Source organism: Pelodiscus sinensis, chromosome 25 (assembly GCF_052426305.1).
Source record: "Pelodiscus sinensis isolate ZL-2025 chromosome 25, ASM5242630v1, whole genome shotgun sequence".
In the NCBI taxonomy this organism is placed as follows: Eukaryota; Metazoa; Chordata; order Testudines; family Trionychidae; genus Pelodiscus; species Pelodiscus sinensis.
The window spans coordinates 8,836,379-8,862,788 of record NC_143076.1 but is presented as its reverse complement, the minus strand read 5'-3'; the positions used below and the strand labels follow the sequence as shown (position 1 = coordinate 8,862,788).

The 26,410-nt window shown below is 49.9% G+C and overlaps 1 protein-coding gene and 1 long non-coding RNA gene across 15 annotated transcripts in view; one reads left to right on the top strand and one right to left on the bottom strand.

Moving 5' to 3' along the window:
• Nucleotides 1-26,410, top strand: part of PKNOX2 (PBX/knotted 1 homeobox 2) — a 341,221-nt gene that overhangs the window by 140,410 nt on the left and 174,401 nt on the right. For 13 of the 14 annotated variants that reach the window (XM_075909457.2, XM_075909454.2, XM_075909458.2 and 10 more), the window contains one exon: nt 25,219-25,305. The gene's annotated coding sequence lies outside the window, so the exon portion shown is untranslated. Of the gene's footprint in view, nt 1-18,331; nt 18,352-25,218; nt 25,306-26,410 lie in introns of those variants that run through there. The other variant, XM_089773271.1, reaches the window with a different exon arrangement.
• On the bottom strand, nt 9,321-20,249 carry LOC142820478 (uncharacterized). Its single transcript, XR_012897713.2, has 3 exons — nt 20,000-20,249; nt 17,883-18,006; nt 9,321-10,464 (listed from the first exon to the last, which is right to left on the bottom strand). It is a non-coding gene; the product is annotated as an uncharacterized LOC142820478 (long non-coding RNA).

The following is a 26,410-nucleotide window of genomic DNA, read 5'->3' as shown; positions in this document are numbered from 1 at the left end:
ATAGCAATCCAAAGGATAAAGCCAAAGCAAAATGTTTTTACATTCTTGAAACAATACTTTGGACTTTTTCCCGTCATGTTGCAATTGACACGTTAACTGTTTTGACTTGGATAAAACTGCATTTTTCAATGGAAAGCTGTTCTTGTGAAACAAGCTCTATTTATAACCCTCAGTGACACTGGGTGATGTGCTTATAGCAAGAGTGGACTCATTATGTTCTATTAATAATTCATTAACCCTTTATAAACTATGCCCGAGTGCGCCCTTATCAAATGACTTCCAAAAGAGTAGAATTAAACACTGGAGAGGGGACCCGCTTGGAGCTGGTTGTCTCTTAGGGGGATTGACAAGTGCTTGGCAGAAGGCAGTCACAGAACCTGGCATTGACATAAGTGGGGCCCCATTTCATCCATGTTTCCAGGCCAGAATGGATAATTTTGGTCTTCTACTGACTTCCCGAATAGCACAGATCAGAGAAATTCCCCTCCCCCCCCCCCCCCCCGTGATTTCTGTGATAAAGGGAATAGTCTCAAATGTGTTTGACAGGATCACCAAACTGCTGCTCTCTCTGCATATTCAAGCGAGCTGAGCAACTAGTGGAGCAACATGTCTGCTAAGGTTCATTTGACCCCTTGCAGTGCACGTTCTCTGAGCATTCCAACTTTCCTGGCTTGAACAGTCCCCAGGAGCGGAGTTGAACTCAGCTGCTGGAATGCTTAGTGTGGCCAGTGAGAAATGGGTACACTGAATTGCTGCATTCAACACTCCGGGGCTGTGCGTGTTGTGTTACTACATAACTCATGGAATCGGGGAACAGTCGCAGCTGCCACATGGCCGGGGTGACAGGCCAACGCGGCATGGATGTGCAGTTCCAGTACGGACTGTTTGCAGTGAATGGCTTCTGCGCTACTCCTGTCCATTCATTCTGAAATTCACAGATAATTTTGACTAAATAATAGATAATAAATGGAAACTAACTGAGAACAGTATAAAGACAAAATTTGATGATTAGATTATGGTCCTCAGCTTGAATATTTATCTGTATTACACAGATCTAGGAGCCTTTTGTAATTTTACTAATATCTGGCTTAATTTCTTACTCCAGTGGATAGAAATCTAGTTATTCAGTTCCTGGGACTTCTGGTGCCCTTTGTTCCCTCTTCTCTTCTTCCTCTTTAAGAAATTTTCTGAATTAGGAAATATTTCCCCTCTTCTTTTTGCCTCGATGCCGCTTTGTCTCTGGGAGAGTCGGGTGCTACCAGGAGCGCAGCAGCATGGCTATAGATGTGGACTTTGGTCGCAAGTCGAGGAGAGAGCAAGCGTGCGCGAGAGTCGGGAGGTGTGTGTTCATGTGCATGAATGCCCGCTTGTGCGAGCAAGTGCACCTGTGTTTGGGAGTGGACGTGTGAGGATGGGCATCTTGAGTCCCCGCTGCCAGGCTATGTCTCTGAGTGTGCCGGTGTGTTCGTGAGTGTGGGTGTGCATCTCTGTGTGAGTGCATCTCTTTGTGTCTGTGCACACGTGCGAGGGTCTGCTAGTTTGTGAGTGTCGGTGTGTTGATGACTGTGATTATGAGTGCACGTGCAAAGAGTAATTAGAAATACAGTTTCCCCCGCCCATCCCTTTGTATTTTTAACCCTGACTTGTGCTGGCTTTCCAGCCAACCCGCGTCAGTCTGCCAGCCTGCGGAGCCGCAAGGCCAGGCTGCCCCGTGTAGGCTCTGGCAGGGCTTCTGTTACAAGCTGCTGGAAGGAGTTTAAATTCCTGACTAATTTCTTTTTCATGAAACAAATGAATCTTCAGAAGGCTCCTTCCTAGCAGCTGCTAAGTCATTTAATTTATCCGAGCCATTTGCAGCTTGTGATGGGCCTGTTAATGGCTTGACGTGGGGATCAACATCACTTAAAGACTTTCATGTTTAGTTTGTAATTTGTTTTGGATCCCCCGGAGGCGGAAAGCTGTGTTTGGAATCTGTCAGCTCCCTGTCCCCAGCCCCTTTGTCATGTCACGGCAGCTTTGGTTGAAAGAACAAACTGCAGCCCACCCAGCGGGACCTGCGCTCCTGCTCCCAGCTACGGCTCAAAGGGCCTGCCTCTGGTCTGCACCGTGCCATAAAACGGCCTGGCCCAGCGGTAGCCAGGCATTCGCATCACTCGGGCACCGGTGGCTGGCGGAAGAGGCAGGGGAAGGCAATGCCTGCCCATACTGTCAGTCTGGCCCGGCCCATGCTCTGCCCTCAAACCCTGACCCCCTGCAGGGCATCTGCCCGAGGGCTGTCTGGGGTGCAGCCCGCTGAGGCTGGGGCCTTGCTGCCAGCTCTCTGGGGGCTGGGAAAGCTGGAGCCCAGCGCCACCCTCCCTCTCCCCAGTGTTCTGGCTGGGGCCACGTGCCACAAACCCTCTCTCTCCCTGCTGTTCCAGCCGGGACCATGCACTGCCCGCCTTCCCCCACCAGTGTTTGGGCCAAGGCCACACACCACCTGCCCTGCCTCCCTCTGCCTTCTCCTTCACGCAGGGTTGGCCCAGCAAACCGCCCAGTATGCCAGGCGAGGGGGGCCCCCAAGCCAAACTGGGGTGAGTAGCACATGGGGCTGCAGCGCTGCTCAGGTTTGCACCCCCCCCCCCCAGAAGACTCTAGTGCTTTAGGCAGCAGCTGCTTTTGTGTGGAGCCAAAGCAGCCCCAGTTCACTCTGCTGCACGTACGCGGACGCCTCTCCCTTCCCTCGCTCGCCCTTGCTTTCACATGGAGGTTAGCAGCCCGGGACAGTGGCATCTGCTCTCCCCAGGGGCAGCGTTAATGGCTCCAGGGAGACCCCCATCTCGGACTCAGGAGCCCCGGGGAGAAGCTGCACCGTGCATGTCAGCAGGGGCTGGGCCATCCAGATGTGCCGAGCACGAAGGGGCCATGATGGTTCCTGTGATTTTTTTTCTTTCATATAATGAAAGCTGCTGAATTGGAAGTCGGAGGTGTGAGACCGACAGTGCTTAATAAAGATCCATCTGTTTGAAGCACCTGGACACTGGATTCCTTTCTGGCAGTTTACTCCCTGCAGATCCGTTTCCTGCACCTTCCCCCTCCCCCCCCGAGATTGGCAGAGGCCTGGCATTGATCCTCCAGTGCACGGAAAGGGGCAGTATCCCTTCCCCACCTACCGCCCGGCCTGGCAGCACGCCAGCCTGCAGCAGCAAACTGCTCGGGATGGACTGGACCTGGGATCATCCTCCAAGAAGCAGCCTCCTGCTTGACTCTGGTTTCCAGCCCTGCACGGGCTTTGCTGCAGAACAAACGCTTTTGTCCCAGCGCTTCCCTGCGGCCCTCGCAGAGCCCAGCAGGCCAAAAGCAGCCGCCGGCCGGGTAGAGGGGGCTTGCTCACTCAGACCCTGCCGTCCGTTGCCGCAGCCCAGCTGTGTCTCGTGCTGGCCTTGTTCCCCCTCCGGGTGCCTTCTCCCCCGTGTGCGGGTCATCCCTGCGGTCCATGGGCGCCTCCTTCTGGGTTGTGTTCTCTGCGTCTGCTCCCCCAGGAGTCTTCTACTGGTCTCTGGGGCTACTGCCCTGCGCTGGGCATGGGGGGCCGGGGCGGAAGCGGCCCTGAGGCAGGGTTACTGCCCGGTGGGTTTTCCTTCGGCTGTCAGAGCCAGCGCAGTGACTTACTGGTGCCGCAGCGGGGAGTGCCGGGCTGTAAATCTCAGGGCTGGCGGCAGCCAGTGGCAGCATTTCTGGTTGTGCCTCAAAGCCCGGTGCCAGGAAATGAGAACTACGGTCTGAGCTGGAAACGTGCGCAGGGGGAGACACTCGCTGCTTTGCCCTTTGCCTGCTGCGCTCGCCTTCCCCAGCGCTGGGCGCGGCCGCGCACTTCGGAAACCAGAGCTTGGTCCGGCTCGGACACTCTTCTCCCACCCACAGCTGCTGGCCCAGTAACCAGCAGCTCTCGGGCCCTGTGTCCCTGTTGGGAGGTTGATTTGTCCTCGCTCACAGTCACGCAGAGAAGACCCACGTGTCACAGCGCAGGGTTGCTGGCGCACCGCTGACCTTTTGCACGCAATTATCAAGTCAGGCGGGTTCTAAATGTCGAGCTCACATGGATGCGGAGCAGCCGCAAGTCCTGCTCTGTGGGAAATGGAGGTGGGTCACTGGTGCTTGTTATGTAGCCTCCTGTAAACTCAGCCAATAGCTGGATGAGTTGAGGCGCCCCCAGAAGACCCCTGCATCCCCCCAGGCGCACGCATGCCCCTGGCGGAGAACCACTGCAAGGAAAGGTGTTGCTGGACCCCCCTCGCCTCGCTAAGAACTGAAACATTCGTCCTTTTCTCTTCTCTTTGCATTTCGCTGTTATTTAGCTTGGGCCAAACTTACTTTGGGCGTGATCCCTGCGGAGCCTGGCCTAGCTGCAGTGAATTTTTTCCTTTTAAGGCTTGCTTACCCGTGCTTGAAACTGTATTCCCGATGGGCCAGAGGCGTGGGGAAGGCTCCCAGGCGCTGCAAGGGCAGGCCCCACGCTGAGGAGCGAGGGGTCTTTAGCTTGCTCGAGGGGTTGTAGAAGGATCGAGACTCCAAGTGCTCCTGGAAGAAGTGGTAGGAGCCCCATGGCTTGGAACAGGCGAAGCAGCAGCTACTGCTTTGTAAGGAACAGCCCTGCCTTGGCCCTGGGGGATTGTGCTACCTCGCCTTTCCCCACCCACAGGCTGACAGCTTTCTGCGCACAAGCGTGTGCAAGGCTACTGGTGGGAGGATGCAGGCCCATCTCCCCTGTGCGCCAAGCAGCTGTGGGAGGCATTGGGGTGTGCTCTGCCCCAGCCCCTCGACTAGGTCTGTGAGTCTAGGTCACCAGCCTCACTACGCTTGCCCTGGCTCTCCTGTAACCTCAGCGGTGCTGGGCAGCGGCCTCTTCGCTGTCACTCCAGGCTGAATGTTCTGGGGACTGACCTAGCTGCTTGCCAGGGGCCTGACCCTGCGTCCATTGGGGGCAGAATTTGTCCCAGCCAGAGTTTTGCCAGTGACTTGGGCGGGGCAGGATCGCCCCCTGGTTAGGATGGAGGCAGGCTGGCCTGTTAACGCAGGAAGGCCGTGGCAGAGCCGGGTGGCTGCCGTCCCAGGGAGCAGCATTGTCCCGGGTTTGTTCCTTAGCAAGGGTGGCTGTACAATCCTGCAGCGAGGCTCAATAACGAAGGCTTCATCTTGGCCTTCTGTGGAGGAGCCTGGTAACCAGTCCTGCTGAAAGCAGCCCTGCCGCTTGGCCCACCTTAGAGCCACCGTCTCGTTTACTGCCTGGACCCTTGGTTCTTAGACACTCGCTATTTGCCAGCTGCTGCTCCGCGCAGCCTCGCTGAGTCCCGCCCGTTTCCTTCCCTCCCGAAAGGCCGCAGCTGTGTGGGGCGGCCTGACCCCGAGTCTGTTCTTTGCTGCTGGTGTCTCTTTGTGGCCCAGCCTGTTTGGCGTTTGCCACCCCCTTGCTCTGTGTGCACCAAGGGCTGGGAGAGGCCCTGGGCGCCCCCCCAGCAGTCCATGCAGATGAGAGAACGGGAATGGGCCCCTGGCCCAGGCTTGACTCATTGGCCTGTGCGCCATTGTTCCCACCCCCTTGCTGCGGGCTCCACTGCAGCCCGCCATGCCCTGTGCGCAGGCGTGCACTCCCCCCCATCTCCTTTGCCTACCCCCACTGCCCCATGGTGTGTTGCACCCCCTCCCGGAGCCCCGTGCTCTGTGGTGCACACACACCACCTCGTGCTCCATCGCATGAAGTTTTCTGCGTGCCCTCTTGCCTCAGCCTCAATGTCATGCCATGCTCCCAGCCCCCTGATCTACAGCTCTTCTCCCTGCTTGCCACAGGCTCCATCCCGCTGCTGTGGCTTGCGTTTTGGCCGGTGTCGCTGGGTTTCTCTCCAGGACAGACTAATCCTCGGGGACCTTCCAGCTGACAGAGGAGCCTCCTCAGAGGTCTCTGGTTTGGTGTAAGCAGGACAGGGCACAGCAAGAGCTGCTCTGTGGCCCGGCACAGCACAAAGTGCCTAGGAAGTAGAGTTCTTTTGTAGCTCATTTGAACATGCCCCTTCAAATCTGCAGGAAAGCTCTTGTGTCGGCCATCGCGCTTCCTAAAAACACTGCTCAGCGGGAGTGAAAAGAAAGCAAATGTTATACCCTGCAAAGGCACCTGCAGAAAGGAACTCCCATCCAACTGGCTCAGCAGACTAGGGTCAGGGGCGCTGCACACGGGCTCTGAGTCTGAAATTAAAACTCAGCCTTATTTGGCTAATTGGCTTTCTTCTGTGCAGCTCTGAGTCGGAACAATTTTTCTCTGTGCAAAAAGAATATGGCATCTGGTTTCATTTCCAGCAGCTGGCAGCTTGAAGTCTATATTTTGAGTGGTGCAGAGTAAAGGGAAAATAAAGTGTTGAATTGTTTGGCATTATCAAGGATTTCTGCTCCCCAGGAATCCTGCATAAAGAGATGGAAATTTTAACTGCTGGAGCCAAGAAGCACACAGAAGGATATGAATTTATTACATTTTATCTCATTCTCCTGCAAACAGCACTGAAAATGTCATAAGATCATCTATTGTTTCATCATTTATAAAGGATTTTTGTTTTCCAGTTGTAATTTCTTTGATGCGTGGCTACGGGGAAAGGAAAGAAATCGAAGCAGGAGACAGAAAGGTTTTAGCAGGTCCTACCTGCAGTTTGTCTGGTCTCAGAACCACATGCATTTACATTTCTCACATTGCAGGTTTTAATTTAACAAATGTAATTAAGGCAGGGGTAGGTACTCGGATTATTCATTTACTCCAGATGGAAAAATTAAATTGAATGCAAATTCCGTAATCAGACGTGAAGTTCAGAATGTCGGACGTGATGGGGAAGTAGCAGCACATTAATGGGGCCACTTTCCCTAAACAGCACCCAAGTGTGGAGTCAGGGATTATTTGAATAATTGAGGTGGCATTTGATAAGATATCTGATTGCTGATCCCTCCTTAAGACGAAGCCCTAATTGTAATTCTCCATCAAGAAGGACTAATCTGTGTAACGGGGCATGCCGGGAATAGGGACCGGCTGCTCTTTCAAGCAGTCTGACTCGTGAGTTTGGTCTTTTACTGAGGTCTGCTGTTCCCAACAGGCTGTGCAGAAGTGACATGTGGCCTTCTCTTTGATTTTGTGCTGCCTGGCAGGCCCTTCTGTAGAATGGAGCTGACCTCGCACTGGGGAAAGTTGGAGCTACAGACTCACTGTTGGGTGGACACGCCAGGGTCCTTGGACTTTTCCTACCTCTTTTTACAGAGGCAGTGTGGGGGTTCGAAGAGATGCTGAAAGAAATAACATTTAATTCCAACGTGAGTTTTGATGCACTATCGGTTTCTAAAACAACACCTTCCTTCATCCTTTCCGAAGGCCGCAAAAGGCCACTTACACACCGGCTCTTGTAAGCTGTATTGGGGGTACAGGAGAAAGACCATCTTTAGAACCTGTGTGTTAAGTGAAACCGGGTGGTAGTTCTCATTCATGGTCTACCAAGATAAAATCTTCACCTGTTCAGTAAACGTCAAAAGAGCGCCGATGGTTTTCATCAGTTACAAAGAATGCTTGTTTTTCGGTTGTCATGTCCTTGATGCATGGCTCTGGGGATGGGAAATTGTCTCCCATGTCAAAGTGCTGGGAGTCAGCTCCCATCCTTGACTTAGCCTTTTGGAATTGCCCAACCTTTGCCTGCTGGTTTAGTGCTGTCAAGAAGCCCCGGAAATAGTGACGCTCTCCTTCCAAAACCAGGGGCATGTGGCAGTGAGTATCCCAGGGTCCACCCACTGGCCCGACAGTGTGTCACCCGCATTGCAGAGTCCCCGTTGAGATTCTTGGCCTTCCTGTAGAGATTTTCCATCAGGGAATAATTGTCACTTTCTCATTATTTGCTTCGAAGGAGTCTGGCTTGTTTGGAATGTGCCAGTTGAACTTTCAAAGCCCTGTAGCACAGAGAGGTTCATCCCTGGTCTGGATGCTCCTGCTAGAAGCACTACTCCTATTTGTATTCTACCAGCCAGCAAGGGGAGATTCCTTGTGAAACTTAAATCACTTAAGATAAGCTGGGTGTTTTCTTAAGGTTTACAAATTGCTTGTTTGCTTTTCCAGCTGGAGCAGTTAATTCAGAACAATTACGGTGCAGTTTAAATCTGAAATGAAGCATATGGAATGGTCCCAAAGAAAAGTCTGTTTCAGCCTCTCTTTAGTATCAGATAGGGAGTCTGGAAAACAGGCTGTTTACAGCAGGAGGGAGGCAGAATAGGACAGGACCCGAGCGACTTAGGAACAGGTGCACCCGCTTTCATTTACGTTAGGGAGCTCAACAAATATCTGACGTACACTCTCCAGCAATTCATCTTCATTTTAAGGTCTTGGGTGAGTCTCATTTACCAGTTCAAGACTCTCTGCAAGGTGAATTCACAGACACTCGACCTCTGCACCTGTCTCCACCAGCTCTGACAGTTTTATGGTCAGCCAGTGCAGTCGGCCTCCTTGGGTTCTGCCATCTTCCTTCCGGAGTCTTCCTTTGTGATCAGAAATCGCCTTCCCATGGAGGTATTAATAGACTATCATTAAGTCACTGTTAACCTGTGTGGGGATAAGCGAAAGAGACTGTGCTTCTTGAATCTCTCTGTGTCAAATGAGAGATTTAAGGAGCTCAATCTGTTTTGTTTATCAGAGATGGTTAAGAGTGGCCTTGATTATGTTTAATGGAACCGACATCGGGAGATTTTTTTAAATAGCAGAGGGCTCTTTGTTTTAGCAGACAATAGCAAAATGAGACCCGGCGGCTGAAATCTGAAGTGAGATGAATTCAGACTAGAAAGAAGGTGCACATTTTTAACAATGAGGTTAACTTACCATTTGTAAACTCACTATGGGTATGTCTACACTGCCACCCTAGTTCGAACTAGGGTGGCTAATGCAGGCATTCGAAGTTGCAAATGAAGCCCAGGATTTAAATATCCCGGGCTTCATTGGCATCTTGCTGAGCGCCGCCATTTTTAAATCCCCCTTAGTGTGGACTCCGTGCCTGCGGCTACACGCAGCATGGAGTAGGTAGTTCCAATTAGGCTCTCTAATGTAGACATACCCTATAGGAGAACCCCCCACCCCCACACACACCTTGATAAGCATATGTTTTGTTCCAGGCCACTGCTAAAAGCATTGAATAGTGTAAGGCCATGACCTGATCTCTGTGGGTATGTCTACACTACCGCCCTAGTTCAAACTAGGGTGGTTAATGTAAGCAACCGAAGTTGCAAATGAAGCCAGGGATTTGAATTTCCCGGGCTTCATTTGCATCTTGCCGGGCGCCGCCATTTTTAAATGTCCGCTAGTTTGGACTCCGTGCCCGCAGCTACACGAGGCATGGACTAGGTAGTTCGGATTAGGCTTCCTATTCCAAATTACTGTTACTCCTCGTGGACATCTATAAGGTTGAGGCATTCTAAAGATGTTTTAATACTCATGAAACTGCCTCTCAGATTGAAATCCCTATGATCACACATGATTGATCACACAGTCCAGATTGGTCAACTGTTGATGAGTCAGTGGTGAGGTGCCTCCTACATACCTTTGAAAAGTGGTGGTTGTGGAATTTCCTGGATATTGTCGAAGAGGTTCTTTGTGGCATTGTAATTCTTAATGTCAAGTGGTGGAATTTGAGAAAGCACTGGTAGCAAGTCAGTGTTTGCTGGTCTCAGAGTCCCTGTTGTTATTCTTATTGTTTGATTTATTTGCACATCTGCTAGCTTTGTGTGGGGAGGCGGGCTTTATTCGATATGTGAGCAAGCTAGAGTTACTCCTAACGATACTCCCAGGTAATCAGAATGAGTCTTTCCTACCCTAACATTCTGAATCTATTGCATGTGCCCTGCTTACTGAACAATCCAGATCATGCCATGTAGGTGAGCAATCCTAATCAGCTGTTCCCACTCCATCCATCTTTCAGTCATCTGCAACGACTTTATATTTCCTGGCAGATAGCTGGATAAAATAATTAATCTCACTGGTCAAAAATTGATCCCTGTAAGACCTCACTTAAAAGCATCCCCTTTGATCAATAATTTTCCATTAATAATTACACTTTGAGATCTATCTTTTTGCCAGTTTTGATCCATTTAATTTGTTATGTTTGTTCTGTGTAATGCTTACTTTTTAATCAAAATAGTGTGAGCTACTCTTATTTACATAGAGAGTCAAGTTATATTGCACAGTTCTCTTGATCAGTCACTAGAAGATTTACCCAGCGTTGCTCTGGTCCTTATCTCAAATAACTTTTGTTATTCTTCATTTCAATCATTGCTCTGGGTGCGGCCGGGGAAGAGGGGTTCAGTAGGCAGGCTGCTCTGGGGAGAGAGGACTACCCAAGTAGCTTGGGGCCAGGTGAAAAGCACATTTTCATGGCTGCTGCAGCTCCAGCAGGTACAGTCAGGAGAGGAGAATATGTTCTCTATCTAGGGGACAGACAGACACACAAACAGACAAACTCTCTGAAATATATACTCGATAGCAGTCCCTTTCTCCACCTCTGCCCCTTGCTGTTTCAAGGGGTTACAGCTGTCCAAGTCCCCATCTCTGGCAGGGGCGGCCCTAGACTAGCTGCCAGCAACTGCTGCCCTAGGCAAACCATGCAATCGGCGCCCCAACCGCCAAACCCCTCAATGATATTGCACCACCATTTGGTGCCCCATTTAACTTGGCACTCTAGGTGACCGCCTAGTTCGCCTATATGGATGGGCTGCCCTTGATCCCTGGCCCCTTGCTGCCCCCCGTGATCATTCTGCAATACAACTGTCCTTCCTACCAGGCCCCTTCCTTACTGTTTTAGGAGAAACAATCAAATCCCAGGCACATCCCATTGTCCTGCCACAACCAGACCCTGACCTTGCTTTAAATTAGAATAAGAGGAAGCTACATAGCAAATTTGGTGGTCCTGCCTCTCGGGGTATGTCTAGACTGCATCCCTCTGTCGGCAGAGGGATGCACATTAGGCAGATCGACATTGCAAATGAGGCAGGGATTTAAATATCCCGTGCTTAATTTGCATAAAAATGGCCGCCATGTTTTGCCGACTCAGCACTTTGTCGGCAAAAAGGGGCAGTCTAGAGGGGGGATCTGTTGAGAAAGAAAGCCTTTTTCAATAGATTCCTTAAACCTCCTTGCAGGAGGCATAAGGGATCTGTCGAAAAAGACTTTCTTTCTTGACAGATCCCCCCTCTAGACTGCCCCTTTTTGCCTTCAAAGTGCTGAGTTGGCAAAATGCGGTGGCTATTTTAATGCAAATTAAGCGCGGGATATTTAAATCCTTGCCTCATTTGCAATGTCGACCTGCCTAATCTGCATCCCTCTGCCGACAGAGGGATGCAGTCTAGCCATACCCCTGTTTAGGAGTTCTTGAGTTCTGGGACGTTAGATTCACAGATGGACAGATAGACAGATGCACACTATATATTTTAGAAATAACATACCTGTAAATTTAGCATCTAAAAATAACAAGTTTGACAAAACCTATTTTCACTAAAACCATGTTTAATGTAATTATATTTCCATCCTTTAATTCTTCACCATTAAGGTTAGGGCTTGTCTACACTGTCACTTTACTGAACAGTAACTTTCTCATTCAGGGGTATGAAAGATACCCCCTCCCCTCCCCCCAGAGCGCAGCAAGTGGCAGCACTGTAAAGCGCCAGTGTAAACAGGCTCCCAGGGCTGTTAGCTACTCGCCTCGAGGAGGTGGATTCTTTACAGGGTTCTCTCCCAGCACTGGTGCCGTGACCACACTGCTGTGTTAAAGCACTTTAAATTTAGCAGTGTAGAGAAAGCCTTACTATTAACCAGTCCCTTGCTCTGCCTGTGATCAGTGTCACACTAACAAGCCCATAATTACCCAGGTCTTCCTTGTTTGGAAACCCCGGCATGGTATTGACTTTCTTTCTTTCTTTCTTTCTTTCTTTCTTTCTTTCTTTCTTTCTTTCTTTCTTTCTTTCTTTCTTTCTTTCTTTCTTTCTTTCTTTCTTTCTTTCTTTCTTTCTTTCTTTCTTTCTTTCTTTCTTGTACTCGGTTTGCCATGACTGCTTCAAAAATAACATCAGCATGACAGTCAGCCCCTCATCCAACTCTAAACTCCTCCGCACCGTTAGCGCTCCCCGTGGCCCCTCCAGGTGCTTTAACACAAGGAGCGTCTGTGCTTAGCGCGAGGAGTGGCTGGCTGTCTTGTGGAAAACCTCGCTCTCCTGAGTGTCAAGTCTTCCCACTCTGGGAAGCAGCCCAAATAGGCTGATTTAGAAGATTGTGTTTGTGTGTAAAAAGAACAAGTGTCAGGCAGCCGGCGGTTTATTCCACACATGCTGTGTCTCTTTGGTAACGAAGTTAGCTTTAGAGATGTGACTTCAGGGCTGGCTACCCGTGGCAAGTGACATGTCCTGAGTCTGGGGTTCCTGTCATTTATTGTCACACCCGGGCAGGGCCCTTGGAGTGATGTTTGACAGGCACGTTTCCAGCAGACTAGTCTCGTGCTACTGGGAATATTCCCAGGGTGACACTGCTCTTCTGGAGAGAGCCACCGGGTGACTTACGCCCGCTTTCCCCGCCTCCTTCGGGTCTGTTGCTTTGACACTGTCAACCTAACTGCTGTAAAGTGCTGGTAGGCATCCAGCCGTTACTAGCAATGTCAGGGGTTAAACAGCGCTCTGTCTAGAAGAATAATGAAATGATGTAACCCCTGAATGCAGGTGCAACAAAAAGGACCCAGTCTGCCTATAATGCAGTAGTTATGAGATTTAAATTGAAGCTGAGGGCAGGGAAAGCACAAAGCCGTAAAGTCAGCCTTTTTCACAATATTCCAGGGGTGGGAGACCTAACCCTGCTTTAAATATTTCTGCACTGAGGAGCAAAGAGCCCAGATCGTTATTTTTGTGCAAGGCTATAAAATGCTAAACACTGGCTTTATTGGGCTTTTATGAAAGTCCGTGTGAAATACGGCCACTCTGAACGCATTTTTGTGAGGCAGAAACGAGAATTGCTTTAAATAATTACCCACATTCCTCTGAAAAGAGACCCCAAAGTTCAGCTGAAGACACTGTCAATTTGAGAGAGATTTTAACAGCAGAGGGTGTCGGTTCCTGGCAGCCCCCTTTGCTGCTTGCTAGATGAGGTTGCTGCAGCAACAGTATGTACGATGCAGCAGCTCCTTCCTTAGCACATACGAGCTTGAGCTCATCCCACTGCAGACCTGGGAGTTTGCGGGAGAGTTGCATTGGTCTGGGTAGCATCCCAATTACAAATTCCAAACAGGATTCTCTAGTTCGGGATGGCTCCAGGAAGGTTTCTGGTGCTTCTGCTCCATGGTGCCATGCAAAGGTCATTCGGATGCTCTGATGGCAGGGGATTTGTTTTGTGTAGTAGAAGCTAGCGCTACCAAAGAAACAGCTCATAAATGTGATGTCCACAATAAAACTCCTGGGGCATTCACCATGGTTTAGGCCAGGCATGTCCAAAGTCCGGCCCGCGGGCCAATTGCAGCCCGTGTTCCGATTTAATACGGCCCCCGCTTCCTCCCCCTCTCCTGGCTCCCCGGCGCTCTTTTGAACTGGCACGCCCAGCGCGCCGCTTCCGGCCGCGCCGCCGCCGCCCATGGCCTCCGCGGTCCTAGAGCCTGCCCTGTAGGGCACGTCCGCAGCCCCGCTCCCCTGCTCGGCTGCGGGTTCGCCCTGCCCCCGGGCCGCCGTGAGGCCGGCGTGCCCTGCGCTCTCCGCCTGCCTCCGACCCCGCAGGCCCTCCGCCTTGGGGCTGAGAGTGTGGGGACAGCCCTCATGCATGTCCACTTCTTCAAATCTGGCCCTCTTTGAAAAAAGTTTGGACACCCCTGGTTTAGGCAGTAACATTTCCCTGCCACTTCCTGTGGGCTAATGCCCCGGGCTACAATTCAGCTCCAACATTCCTTCAAGCAAATGTTGGGGAGGAATCCAGGATGTCTCAATTACACTGACCAAGTGAGCTTGGGAAAGGGAGTTCTGGGGATGAGCGGGAAGGGATGAGCAGAGCTTTTTGCTACTCCTTTTCTACAGCTCCCGAAGCTTGTGTGGAGGGCCTTCTCCAGGAGTGGCAAATATGGCTTCCCTCCTGGAGCGCTCTGGCAGAAGGGAAGTGCGTTTAGGCTCAGTGGTTTCTCATTGTTGCTCCGGTTTCATGCGCTGCTTTTCACACCGAACCAGGTACAGGGCCCAGGTGGGAACCCAGCATGAGTGCCAAGACTGTGCCAAGTTCTCTGTCGTACAGAGATCCCTGGATATGGCTACAGCTGGGGCTGGGAGTGACTTTGGGGTGTGTTCTGTGTGACTCACCCCGCTCGCGAGAACATCGATCCAGTCGACACAGAGAGGGTGTTCCTGGACCCTGGCCTGCTGTGATGGGCAGAGAGGGGCTGCTAGATGGAAGCACATTTGTGTTCTCTCTCGAATTGTCAGCCCCCATCAAGGGAAGCAGGTGGATGCTGTGGGAGTAAGAGGGTGGGGCTACTTTACTGGGGTGCGATGGATGCTCCCTGTCAGCAGGTGATGTGAGTTTGAGGGCCGCCTGTCGGGTGTAGTTCTCTCACAGATGAAATCAGAGCAATGTATCTTTAAGAGTGTCTTTGCAAATCCTCCTTTCCTTTCATCCCCCAGCACCAGGATGGATGGAGGCAGCGCAAGGAAACCTGAATAACTAATCAGAGTCCTCATTAACCCCCTGCTGAGATGCTCAAACATTCACTTTGCTGTTTGTGAAGCAGAAAAAAAATTCAGCATTAAAATTGATGTGTTATTAATCCCACTGTTCTAGACCTCGGGGCACCAAGTTTCCTCTGTTTTGCCCGAAGCCAAACAGTGTGGGGCCTGCTTCCACAGGGCACTTGGACTTTTTATTATTTATTGGCCCAGTGCAGTGCGGCATCTGTGCACAGGGAGCGAGTGCTCAGCTCTTATCACCAGCGGCTCACCTCAGCATGAGTGCACACAGGCTCACACACGTGCAGGCACTCACATATGTGCCCAGACATGTGCTCCCATGCAGGTATTCACATTCATATACACAGGCACGCATATCCACACCTTGGCACACACGTGCACATGTCTCCAGGCGTGCACACAGTCAGATTTCTGCGCTCTGTCTCTGCCCACCATGGAGGGGAAGAGAAATCAAAACGGGGTTATTGTATCAACAGCATTGAGCTATCAGGGCCTCCCAGCTAGGTGGAAGTTAACAGGGATGCCTGTTTTGTTGGGATTCTCTCTGACGATTGATGCCATTGCCAGTTAGGAAGCACCCCAGTCCCCCTGTTCCCCATATCATTCCAGCACAGAAATGTTCCTGTGGGGCTGCTTCTCCCATGGCACAAAGCCATGGAACGGAATGGGGGGGAGGGTCACCTGACAGCATTGCCCCTCCCCTCGTCCATTCGCAGCCACCTGTCTTACCATGGGTGCAGCTGCCGCACACCACAGGCTGAAGCCTTTGCTCCTTCTGCACAAAGCCCTTTGCAGGGGTGAGGATGATGGCAATTGTCATTTGTGTTAGCATTTCACAGTCTGGCAGTTGTGGCTGTGTAGTGTGAAGCAGGTGGTGTAGTTGTGGCAGTTTGTTGTGGCAGCTGATTGTGCAGGTGCACAGCTGGTTGTGTAGTTGTGGTGGTTTGGCATGTAGCTGCTTGTGTGGCTGGCTAGGTCTACACTGCACTGGTAAGTTGGAAAAAGAAATACCAGTCTACACGGCGCCACATTTTGGAAAGAAGTGCTCTTTTGACATGTCCCTTATTCCTCGTGAAACGAGGTTTACAGGGATGGCGGAAGAGCATGTCCGCTTTTTTGAACTTTGAGAGAGATTTGAGAGGTATCCCGGAGAAGCAGTGCAGTCTAGACGGAGCCCTTGTGGCCAGATTCCAAGATCAGAAGGGACCATTGTGTTAATCTAGCCCATCCAAGCACTTGCATAGCACAGCCCAGAGGTCTGCCCGCAGGGATTCCTAGAGCAGATCTTCTAGAAAAACTTCCAAGCCTCATTTCAAAGGGTGAGTGCTGAAGAATCCATTGCCACCCTGGGTAAGTTCTTCCTATGGTTAATTTTACTGCTGAAAATGTACAGGCAGCGGGGGGAAGAGGGTGCATAGCACAGGCAGCGGGAGGGAGCACAGGGGGGTGCATAGCACAGGCAGTGGGGGGACTTCAGGGGGGTGCATAGTACAGGCAGTGGGGGGGAGCGCAGGGGGGTGCATAGCACAGGCAGCGAGGGGTGCAGCTGGTGCGGAGGGGGGGGCTCTGCCTGCTCCCATGCCTGGTGCCAGCTATGTACTCCTTCTTTCCTGTTTGAGTCCGTCTGGCTTCATTTTCTAGCCACTGGACCCTCTGCTAGACCGACGAGCCCGTTATCAAATATGTCCGCCCCATGTTGATATTTACAGATCGAGATACAGTCACCCCTTCACCTTCTTTTCGTCAAAACATGGAGCTCCTGGAGCCTCTAACTCCAAGGGCGTCTCTTCACACCCAGTGCTAAAGCTGAGGCAGCTTTCGCAAAACTGCGCTGACGCTGGCAGGAAGGTGCCTCCCATCGGTGCAGGCACTCAGCCTCCCAGAGCGGCAGTAGCTATGCTGGCGGGAGCAGCTCTCCTGCTGGTCCAGTGCTGTCTACATGGGGCATTACAATTACATCACTCCGAGGTGCAGATTTTTCATCTCCCTGGGCGACACGGACCACTGTAGATCTGTAGCAGAGACCTGACCTCGGGCCTGTCTCCCTACACCTGGGAATGGCATATAGTCTTCTGACAAGAATAGCCTTACATCACTCCTCCTACTGTCACAGAACGCTGGAAGTCAAGCTCCTGTTTTGCAAGGTTCCTTCTGCTCACCGTGAGCGCTTTGCGTTGGAACAGATTTAGCACAGTCCTGCTGCCCTGTATGCCCACGAAACTTACAAACCTGGGTAACCAGATCCCTGCATTTAATCCAAACATTGCTGCTGCTGGGTCACATATTAAGTTGATTGCTATGAGCAAAACACCCCTCTGCCTACTGCATATCTAGCAAATCTAAGGAAGACAGGAACAAGCGGTGCTTACAAAGACAGCCAGGGTCTCTCCCCACTTCCAGCTGGCTGCAAGGGAAGCATTCCCTCCAATCTTGCTTACGTTGACATGTTTCTAATGATCGTTACCATGCCAAATTAAGGTTTATTTAACAGCAGTGCTCTGGGGTGTCTAGTCATCGTGATGGTTTTGTGTGTGTGTGTGTGTGTGTGTGGGGGGGGGGTAATCTTACCTTTAAAAGAACATTTTGTCTGGAGTGTTCATGTTAAGAGGAATAAGTAAGTGTCCTCACTTTTTGCCATTGATCGTGCCTGTCTAAAGTCAAGCAATGCCAACATTAAGGTGGCCTGGCAACCTTAATTCTACCTCTTGTGTGAATTCAAGCTGCGGCCTTTAATTGGGTTGTTATTTCTTCCACCTCCTTGCCTCTTTCACAGTGAAATTCACTCCTCCCACAGAACTCTGAAGCGTGAAACCCAGGCCCTAGCAATGTCAAAGTGGGAGTTTTTCTGTTTCCTTTATGATGGGCAAAACTTTCTCCCCAAATCCTAGACTCAGAGGGTCAGAAGGAACTCCAGTGGTCATCTAGTGCAGTGGTTCCCAACCTTTTTTTGTGCCATGGACAGGCCAGCCCAGAGCAAATCCAACCGCTTTGGTGTGGGCCATGTGATTCTTAACCGCGCCCGCTCACAGGCGTTTGTGTGTCATGCAAAGCAGGCTGGGGATGCTCTGAGCCACAGCTCATTTATTAGTGAATTCCGCTTCCTTCTCTGGCCCCTTCCCCCTTCCCTGCCCCATTGGCAGACTTACCTCCCAGGGAGTTCTAGTCCAGTCAGCCGTGCTGTTAATGAGGTGTTCGGGGAGCGCAGCACGAAGTCAGCTCCACTGACCGGCCTAGCCCTGGGTCACTCGGCTGTGGGAGGAGTGGGCTGATCTGCAGACCATAAGATTTTGTGTTTGATGAAAGGTGGGAGAGAAGGTCCCATCCGAGACGCGGCTCTACAGAAGCAAAGCTCTTAAGGGACCACATGAAACACTGTGTAAAGAGCACGGCCCGGGCAGAGCTGCCTGCTCCATGCGGGGTGGGCTTGGCTGGAGCTGCTGCTTGCTTTGCTGTGTTGCAGTAGCAAGGATGGCTAATCGCACCGTGCTGTAAGTTAGGGTGGCTTGACACTGGCCAGTTTCCTTGTTTTCTGTCTCCTTTTAGGTTTGCCTCCTCCCTTTCTGTCACATACATTGTTATGCTTGTGCTCAGAGGAGTAACGGCTGGGGACAGAAGGTGAGCTGAGAGGCGGTATCTGTCGGGAAGCTTTCTCCAGGCAGTAGAGAGAATAGCAGGAACAACGTAAATTGTTAATTATGACAGCAAATCTATTTATTTCCACAGCCTGAAGAAAACCATATGACTGCAGAGTCGCCTGTGAGCCTCTTTTCCGTGTCTAGTGTGTGCTTTATTAATCCCCGGTTGTTTGGATTACAGGGAGAATTTAAGTTCCAAATGCAAGTGCAATGCAGCGCAATGCAGCGTCTTTAATGTAGAGGATGACAGCTTTCTTTACTGCAAGAGGAATCAGAGGCTAACAGAAAAAGAAAGGCAATTTCTAGAGAGGAAGTGGCTCAGAGAGGGAGGGAGAGGGGAACATCCCATGCAGACGAATGTCACAAACAAAAAGTCCCTCTAGGAAGATTTCAAGTGAGGCCAAGCAATGAGGCATAAAAGTCAGAAACGGCTGCAAGAAAAATGAAGATAAACCACTGCTCCCAAATTGTAACGAACTACCTTAGCCTGAGTCTAGACTGCCGTTTTTCTCGGAGAAAGAGATGCAAATTGCAAACCACAATTTGCGTATCTTTTGCCGCTTTTTTTTTTCTGGGAGAGGCTTTTCCGAAATTTGGCCCATCTAGATGGGGCCAAATTTTGGAAAAACCTTCTCTTTCAGAACGTCCCTTATTCCTCTCACCAAGAGGACTACAGGAATGCCGAAAGCACATGTCCATTTTTTTGGAAACTGTTCCCGGGACGCGGCAGAGTTTTTTCAGGTATCCCGGAAAAATTCTGCAGTCTAGACATAGCCTTAGATTCAAGGCAAAGTTTCGCATCACATCCTTTCAGCACTGGGACTGAACTCTCCCAGAGCAACTTCCTTAGTCTCGTGAAGTGCAGTGAACCAAGGCTCCGGGAGAGAGAAATTAATAGGCAGCAGGTTTAAAACAAACAAAAGGAAGTACTACTTCACGCAACACACTGTCAATCTGTGGAACTCCTTACCACAGGATGTTGTGAAGACCAGGATTTTAACAGGGTTCAAAAAAGAGCTAGATAAATTCATGGAAGACAGGTCCATTAATGGCTATTAGCCAGGATGGGGAGGAATGGTTTCCCTAGCCTCTGTTTGCCAGAAGTTGGGAATGGGCAACAGGGGTGGAATCACTGGATGATTCCCTGTTCTGTTCATTCTCTCTGGGAGCAGTCACTGTCGGGAGATAGAATGCCGGGCTAGATGGACCTTTGGGCTGACCAAGTATGGCCGTTCTGATGTTCTCCTTTCCATAGCTTTATTAACATTGAAGTTACAAACTGACCAGTCAACCACATACCACATTTGGGACTGGCAGTTCACAGCCAGGCAGTAGCACAGACAAAAACCCCCAATACAGCACAGTACCATGCTAAATGCTGACTACTAAAAATAAAGGGACAGATTAAAAGAGTTGTAATATGGCAAGAAGCCTCTTTCTGTGCTTGTTTAATTGAAGTTAATGTAACCCTTCTGCCAGGTGGCGCCGGCAGCAGCCAGGCCGGGTTCAATATCTAGGGGTTCCTTCTCATCCATCCCACACAAAACCGGCTCAAGTCCTCACCCAGTAGCCTGGGAAATCCACCCACACCCCTGGGCACCCCTGAGGGGCAATGCTTCCACACTCACAACGTTTTTCTTCTGCCTAGTGAGGTCTCCGCCCCGAGGAGGAAGTCAGCGTTTACTGAAAGAACAGCCCGGGGGCTGGTTCAGCGTCACGAATGTTTCATTTGCAGGGTGTTCGTCGCTCGGCAGTGCCACTGCCGCTTCACACACAGTGTTGCCACACGCACATTTTAACGGGGACAGCCTGAGTTTCCAGACGGCCCCTTCCACAGACACGATGCCAGCGGGGTGTGCGTGTGAACGCAGCCGTTGATTCTGTCACGGTGCCTGGCTGCTATTTTAGGGACCATTGGTATTCACTAAAGCCACGCTCAGCTGCTGCCTCCTCCTGCCAAGGCTCCTGGGAGCACGCCCTTTGCTGCCTCCCCGGAGTCATGGGGATGCCTCCGAGCGGTTCCCAGGGGGGCAGATCAGTGTTCCTCTGCCTAGCTCCCATGGGCGGGGGGGGGGACTCCCCAGCTGCCAGGCTCCACACGAAACGGGCAGGATGGTGGTGGGGGGGAAGGAGCTGCCACCTGCTGGTGATCAAGGCTGTGAACAAGGCTCTACCACGTGCCTGCTGCATCCCCTAGCCGCTGGGCCGTGCATTACTCCCAAGTGGGAGGTCTCGGCCGGGCTCTCCGCCACCCAGGCTACGCAAGGAGCCACTGGAGCAAGGGACGGGAGCCCGTCTCTCCTCCGTGGGAGCCCTGCTGCCGGGGGCTGGCTGGGCGCAATAGGCCCTAATGGTAAAATACCTACTGGTAGCACCCAGTGGCTATGGTCCAGGGGAATGGCACCCACAGAAGAGAGTCCAAGGGGCCACTTCACCTAGCAGGTCGTTCCCTTTGGTGCCTGCAGGCAGCTGGTGGTGGAGCTGGTGCTTAAAACCAGGGCTCAGGGTCCTGGCGGCTTCCAGGCAGGAGGCTGCTGTCGACAGCCACTCCCCTTCTGTCAGCCCCACTGACTGAGCTGGCCCTTTCTGGCTGCTCCCTCTGCTGGGAGCACGCCCACCAGGGGCCAGGCATGGGCAGCGGCAATGTAGGCAAGGGAAGGCGTTGCCTTCCCAGAACCACCTACGCTGCCCAGCCCCCCAGGAGGGGCGGGGGCTGCACCGTGCAGCAGCCTGAGACCGAGGAAGGCTGGGGCTGTGCTGCTCCCTGCGGCCGGGGGGCTGGGGTTACGCTGTGGGCAGCCCTGGCCCTCAGCTGGGGTTGGGCTGGGCTTGTCTGGGGCGAGGGGGAAGGTTGTGAAGGGGCAGGGTCTCGGGGGAAGGGTATCGCTTTGGCTGCCTTCCCCAGCTGGGCCTTCGCCCACTGCCCATGGGCAAGGGGGCCAAGAACTGCTCTTGAACCTTTGCCTCACCAGTGCGGGGTAATAAACCCAGGCACCCCCCCCCCCGTGCACGGGAGTCATTCTATTTATCCCCACATCCCACTGTCCCCACGCCCAGCACCCAGCCGAGAGGTGGCTGATCCCTGTTCAGACCTTGCTTCTCTTCAGGCTGAGGGGGACTTGAGCCAGGGGTCTCCCATGTCCTGGGAGTGTATCCAAAGCCCTGGGTTAAAAGTTATGAGGAAACACCAGCTGGTCGTAGTAAGAAATTGCTTAGGTCTTTCCTGCCGGGAGCTTCCAGCTGCCAATCCAAAGCTCCTTCCAAACTGTCAGACTCCCAGGGTGGGCGGGACTCAAACCCACCTCTTTGTGGCTGCTCCAGGTGGTGTGGTTGGGTAGCTCAGCAGGCTCCCGTGTGCATCGTGTCCCCCCATTCACTGCAGTGCAACCATAAGCACATAAGAACGGCCGTACTGGGTCAGACCAAAGGTCCATCTAGCCCAGTAGCCCGTCTGCCGACAGTGGCCAGCACCAGGTGCCCCAGAGAGGGTGGACCGAAGACAATGATCAAGCGATTTGTCTCCTGCCATCCCTCTCCAGCCTCTGACAAACAGAGGCCAAGGACACCATTTTATCCCCTGGCTAATAGCCTTTTATGGACCTAACCTCCATGAAATTATCTAGCTTCTCTTTAAACTCTATTATAGTCCTAGCCTTCACAGCCTCCTCTGGCAAGGAGTTCCACAGGTTGACTACACGCTGTGTGAAGAACTTTCTTTTATTAGTTTTAAACCTGCTACCCATTAATTTCATTTGGTGTCCTCTAGTTCTTCTATTATGGGAACTAATAAATAACTTTTCTTTATCCGCCCTCTCCACACCACTCATGATTTTATAGACCTCTATCCTATCCCCCCTCAGTCTCCTCTTTTCTAAACTGAAAAGTCCCAGTCGCTTTAACCTCTCTTCATATGGGACCCGTTTCAAACCCCTAATCATTTTAGTTGCCCTTTTCTGAACCCTTTCCAAGGCCAAAATATCTTTTTTGAGGTGAGGAGACCACATCTGTACACAGTATTCAAGATGTGGGCGTACCATAGTTTTATACAGGGGCAGTAAGATATTCTGGGTCTTATTTTCTACCCCTTTCTTAATAATTCCTAGCATCCTATTTGCCTTTTTGACCACCGCTGCACACTGTGTGGAAGTTTTCAGAGAACGGTCCACGATAACTCCAAGATAACTATCCACGATAACTCCACGATAACCCTGAGCACTGAGGCTGTGGAAGTCCCATGGACAGCCCGGGCTCCTAACACCTGAGTCTCTCTCCAGTCAGCCTCCAGTCTCGATGTGCCGGCAACAGGAGAGGAAGGATTTCCCCTTCTCTGGTGGTTTGCGCCAAAGGTTAATCTCCCACGTTAACACTTCATGCTTCATTTCTATTCTGAACGTGTCTGGCTTCATCTTGCCATCATTGGTTCTTGTGCCTTTCTCTGTGGCACGGAACAGCCCTTTAATGGGGGTATTTTCACCCAATGAGGGTAATCATACACCTCTATCAAGTCACCTTTCAGTCATCTGTTTGATTGGCTAAGCAGACCGAGCGCTTTAAGTCTCTCACTGTACAGTATTTTCTCCAACCCTCAAATCTTTTTTGGCCCTTTTCTGCATCCTCGCCAAGTTTTCAGCATCCTCTTTAAAATGTGGACCCCAGCACTAGACTCATTATTTCATTATCCATCCCACCAATGGCATGGTCAGAGGTAACGACCCCTCCCTGCGCCTATTCCCTAGTCCCCTCTTCAGATAGCCAGAGATCACATTAGCTCCTTTTGGTTGTCTATTTTCAGGCTGTTTCCAGAATGCAGTCCCCCATGCTGTCAGTAGCACTTGCTTTCCTTCTCTTTAGATGTGTAACTTTGCACCTGAGTGTGTTAAAACACTTCTGTGTGAATGGCCCCACGTTGTACAGAGAGGTCTCTAATGAGCGTCCTATCCATAGCATTAGTTAGCACTTTCTCCATCCTTGTGTCAGCCACACATTTGAGCAGAAGTAACTTTGTATTTCTTTCCAGCTCATTGGTCTTTGCAGAGCCCCATTAGAAACACCCCCATTCAGAGTTTATTCTTCACTGACCGTTGCTGTTTTAGCCTTTTTGTAATTAAATTAACACATGCTCTATTGATATCATAAAATACTATTTTTAAATCAGAATGTCATGTGGTACTAAGTCAACTGCCTTACAAAAGTATATTACATTTATGCATTTACTTTTATCAACCAAACCCGTTAGCTCATCAAAAGATGACATCAGGTTCATTTGCCGAGAGTTGTTTTGAAATAAACCATGTTGAGTGGCATTAATTATTTTCTTAGCTTTCAGTTTAATCCTGTATCACTTTTTCCATTATATTGCCCACGATCGGTGTTGATTGGCCTACAGATACCCAGGTCATCCAAATTGTCATTTTTGAATATTAGCATAACATTGGCCCTGTCCCAGTCTTCTGGAATTTCCCCCAAATCCCAAGATTATAAAAATTTAACACCAATGGTCCAGAGCTCTCCTCAGTCAGCTCTTTTATAATTCTTGGGTGTAAGTTATTCACATTTGATAATTTAAAAATGTTTATCTCTAGTAGATTTTCTCTAACAGACTTCTTAGTTATTAATGGACTGGAAAGTCCTTCATAAGTATATCATCTTGTCCTTTCCAAATACAGAACAGAAATATTTATGGAATACTTCTGCCTTTCCTGCAACATTCTTAGTAATTTTACCATCTCCATCAAATAAGGGCCTATGTACTATTTCTTGGATTTGATTTGCACATGCTGCAGGGCTGCGGATTGTGGCTGTGTGCTGGCAGAGCTGCTCACCTAGATGAAACATAGCCGGATGGATGCATTGGAGATGTCAAACTTTGTGAAGTATTTTTCCTATATCTGACATAAGCTGACCTTATACAATATGGGTCACATTTTCCAAAGAACTCGCTCTGTTGGGCTCTCTTGAAAATCTGTCCCCTCACCCCCGCATTTATAGCCCATGGGAGGTGGGGGGCAGGAGGAATGAGGAGAAGGATGGTCCAGAAGATGTTGCTAAAGGCATTCTCCCAGTTAGTTCCCCCGGAGACATTCACTCCAGTGATCTCAGGGCATGTCAACACTGGGGAGTTATTTTGAAATAACAAGGCAAGCGCCCACACTACCCAGCCTGTTATTGCAAAATAACAACTCCTGCTTGTGAAGAGGAATGAGCTTATTTCGAAATGAGCTTATTTTGGAGTTATTATTTCAAAATAACCTGGTGGTATAGACATGGCCTAAGTGTGTTTAGCAACTGGGCTAATAATACCCAGAGTCATACAACAGAATGTATTTTTTTAAATCTCATTTAGAAGTTACTCTTTGTGCTGTGTGCTGTTTCCCATATTTTTCTTAACTTGGACCATGAAACATGATGATCGGTTTCATTTTGTGCCAGTGATAGGCCAGTTTCATGGAGGGTATTTCATGCTTTAGTACAAAACTCCAACATTTGTGTTGCAAATAGTGCAAGGAACTATTTATGTTTTGAAGGGTTTTTTTTAGCAACTTCCATTGGATTATTTTGTTTTAATATTCCTAAATTCAGAGCCACATTTGTCATTTTGCTTGCCTGACTTTTGACAGACTGGAAACATACGATGGCAGAGAGCAGTATTTTCCTGGTTTTCCAAATGTTTCCTGTTCTTGCTGTTAGTCTGGGTCATAAAGATCTCAGTGATGCCTGTGAAGAGAGAAATCTGTTGGTGGGAGCTGCAGATTTGTTTGTGTTTCTGCTGCTTTCATTTGTATAGAAATGAATTTCTGATGGGGGAAATTCTCTTTCTCCAGTTGAGAGTTTCTCTTTCTCTTTTCAGGTGCTTTGGCTTGGAGTGGAAGAAGGATTCCTTTACTGACAGAGAAAGAGCAGAAGGGACTGGCAGCCTCTGAGCACACACCAAACTGTAAGATTCATTATACTTCCATAGCTTCAAACAAATGAACAAAACAAATCAGAATCATTTCAATAAGTGGCACAAACAAACTCACAAATCAGGATGCTTTACACATCGACTAGACCAGGAGCAACTTTACTGACATTTTAATGGGGACACTGACAAGATCTTTATAAAAATTTTAATGCAATTGCAATAAATAACTCCCTGGCAGTCAGCTATGGACTTAGCAAAATGGTGTTAGTCCATCATAGTATAACAGGGTTTTTTATGGGTGTATGGTTACTGCTTTTGATTTAAAACAAATACACAAAGTGTACGTATTGGGAAAAAATCCAAACTTTTAATTCTCACAGCTTCTAATGGCTAGAGCTTGAAAGTATAAGTATTACTGCTACCTGTGGGAAATTTGCTAGATTTCTAATGTTTCTGTTTATAAGGTTTTAAATCCGACAATACAGAGGCTTTCTCCTAAAGTTTAACTGCATTTTAAAAACTACAAAAGGTTAAAAAGAAAATGACCAAAAGTGTACACCATTATTATTGTCACCACAAGAGCTGTGGGGTGTGACTGGAGTAAAAAACTGCCAGTTGTTAAAACGCACAAAGCCTAAGGATATAGAAAACAATCAACGTAACAATCAAAGGCCAAACTGAGTCAGACCGAAGTTCCATCTAGCCTAGTATCCTGTCTTCTGACAGTGGCCAGTGGCAGGTGCCCAAGGGGGAATGAACTGAACAGGCAATCATCAAGTGATCCTTTGCCTGTCATTCATTCCCAGCTTCTGGCAAACAGAGGCTAGGGACACCATCCCTGCTCATTACAGCTAATAGCCTGTGGTGGTCCTAACCTCCATGAATTTATTTAGTTCTTTTTTGAACCCAGTAAAATTCCTTCAGAACATCCCCTGGCAAGGAGTTCCACAGGTTGACTGAGCATTGTGTGAAGAAATACTTCCTATTATTTGTTTTAAACCTGCTACCTATTAATTTAATTTGGTTCCCCCTAGTTCTTGTGTAATAAAAAGGTGCAAACAGCACTTCATTTTCTACTTTCTCTATACCAGTCATGATTTTATAGAACTCAATCATATCCCCTCTGAGGCGTCATCTA